Source organism: Varroa jacobsoni, unplaced genomic scaffold, assembly GCF_002532875.2.
Source record: "Varroa jacobsoni isolate VJ856 unplaced genomic scaffold, vjacob_1.0 scaffold_922, whole genome shotgun sequence".
Classification (NCBI taxonomy): domain Eukaryota; kingdom Metazoa; phylum Arthropoda; class Arachnida; order Mesostigmata; family Varroidae; genus Varroa; species Varroa jacobsoni.
This window is the reverse complement of record NW_019213824.1, coordinates 244,813-247,755: the sequence shown is the minus strand read 5'-3', so window position 1 is coordinate 247,755 and position 2,943 is coordinate 244,813.

Sequence of the window (2,943 nt, the reverse complement as noted above, 5' to 3'; positions counted from 1 at the left end):
CGCAGTGCTGTTTTACAGCAGAAGATGATCAAAAACCTTGCCTGAATCAAGCCTGAGTGAACGATGAGTCTTCCGGCTCGTGTTTTGAGAAAAAGCAAAGCAGCCAAGTAAAAGGTCGCAGGAAATTAACACGAAAGGATTGGCCCGATGTTCTCCCGTTTCCGGCATCTCATACACACAACGATCGGTCACTACCGTTTAGGTAAAATGACTGGTTCTGTGCGTCATTTTTGGCGTTCAGCAAAACGCTCGAGATCTGCGACAACCCATTGCCATTTCGTCTAAACACAATGCGAACGTTACACTTTAGGGCGCCGAGAATGTCGCGCCTTTCAGCCGTTGTTCTGCTTATTTGACAGCAATTTCAATCAAAGATTAAATTGACCAGTATAAAATCTGTTTCTTTTTTTGTTCAGTACACAACACCACGTATGCCTATATTGATATTGCATTCACATGCAGGCAGGCATGTACATGCATTCAGTGGCGCCTATATTAAATGTTTGTATTAGTGAAAATAGAGCGCCTATAGTACTGTACAAGTTGGCCTTTCCCTAGCAGGCTCAGTATCCAGGTAGCGATTCCTGGCAGCCCTGGATACATCGTTTGGGGGCATTGATCCCGTTTATGTTAAGAACGAACTTAATATCTCTTTCGGCGAATTCAATTTAGGAAACACAGGACCAGTATCCTTCGACCCCTGGTGAACTGATTTCAAATTAATGAAGTCGATTACCATTATTGTTACACAATTAAAAGTTCATTTAATAATCTGCGTATGAGCAACTCATGCTCCACTCATTACTTCTACCAAACGCACCGTCTTGTTAGCAGTCCGCTTAACTCAAGTGACTGTGTAATGTTAAGCAGTTCCCTAAAATTTTGAGGAAATTTTACCAGACCCAATTGCCCAGTAGAAAATTGACAAACAAGATAAAATAAATAGGTACCATGAGGCGAATAGGCTTTTTGGAGTAGACGAGTGTCCCTTCAGAGGTGCTTCGAAAACTGCTCTTTAAACGATAGTGTTGATTTATGCAGGCCAGATTCTTTCAATGTAGACATTCGCATACACAGAATTAGGAAATCGTCCATACTCCCTGGATACGCGCGCGACTGAACTTTGCGAGCAACAATGGCCTAAAAATGTTTATTTTTAAGACGTAAACTGGTTTGCAATTGGTCTGGGAAAAATATGCTATTACGCTACAAGTGCACCCTATCCGTCAGCCAGTAACTGACACATTTCCAGTAGGCTACTGTATCTGCCGATATTTTTAAATTCATACGCTCGGAAGATGAATATATACATTTTTTTTTTACGGTCAAAGGCGCCAAACAAATTGAGCCTACATTACTTGCTTAGGTCTTCGATAATTTTGGTTTCAGGCCAGTTTTGGACAAGGCGTCGAATTCTCTGGCGTTTGTTTGCAAATGAACACTAATTCGAAAAATTTAACACTATGAGACCGATGAGTATGTCTCCCGTTAAGGCCCAGCCATTCCCTAGATAACAGATATTTCTATGACGTTAGTTTGCTGCATGGTCGTATCTAGCTAGCGCGAATATGGGAAATATTCCAAACTGTGGCTCTTATATGTTAAATGAATGATTTTTTTCCTGTTCCTCTAACTATCCACGGTTGTCGTTCACAAATTCGACTTAATTAATACCTGTGCCGCATGTGCTGGTCCCTTCTGCTCACATTTATGTATATGGCTATCGCTAAATACTTTAAACGCCCATTGAAAGGTCTGGAAAATCAGACGACCATTCGCTCTCGCCCATATCCAAGCAGTTTTTCATTATTTTGATTACCATCGTCGTACCACTATTCCTTGACGTCATTTTCTGTTGGCAGTAGTAATAAATATCGATTCATTATATAATTACGCTGCAAATAGAAACTATTCGAACAATAAAAACACGTTAAAGTCTCACAGAAATCGTTATCGAGCGACTTTCGAACGGGTCGCGCCCAACGCCCCGAATCCGTACGCCAAACGACGCTATTCAGCCAACGGCTGAAGCGAATGGTATCGAAGCCCACCCAGCACAGTGTGGCAGTCTGGCACATCAGTTCCATGTACATCAGTTCCACGGCTTGTTCAAATACCTGTGCCAGAAGAAATGTTCGCTTGGTGTTTAGGCATAATACTAGTTGGCTGCATATAGTCATCACGGGCAGTATCCACTGGATGATGTAAACAAATGTCAAACAGAGTATAGCTGCGTCTCAGGCTAAAGAGAGTGCACAATCAATGAATGATTGATGATTATTGCAAACGGGTGAACAAAGACATTTGTTGTATTGAAGCTTATGTAGAAGCTATGCTATCATAAGTAGCTCGTTGCAGCCTGTACAGACATCATGAAGGAATTTGACGTTCTCGCGGCCTATGTGACATCTGGCTAGGCCGGTTTTGTTAGACACGACATCGGTTTGCACATAGGTTCCTCGATGACTTCACATGCCTTGGCAATTACAAGTTTCACGGGGCTCCGCTAGGAAAGATTCGCGCGTGGCGAATCTTTCCTAGCGGAGTCTGGATACTCTTCCGGAGGCGCTTCCTATGGAAGCGACCAACGACAGTTCAACTCGGACTACTTATTAATACAAATGTATTTTTCTATAAGCTGTTGATTACCCAAAAATCCTGTTTTCAAAAGTATTATAATTCAACATAATGCCGATGCCACACGTTATACAGGACCTCGTTATACTTCTATACCGTTTCGCCTGCACGAATCAAGTTACAACATGGCTCTTCCTTTATCAAATACTGAAACTATAAACGAGACAGAGTTCACCCGGCTTCTAAGCACCGAGCAACAGAGATTCTAGTACTATAGGCGGTAAAAAAAAAAAAAAGATAAACGAGACCAGTTTAGGGCTTGATGAGCAAAACAGAAATCTATAATAAAAAATAGAGAATGATCAA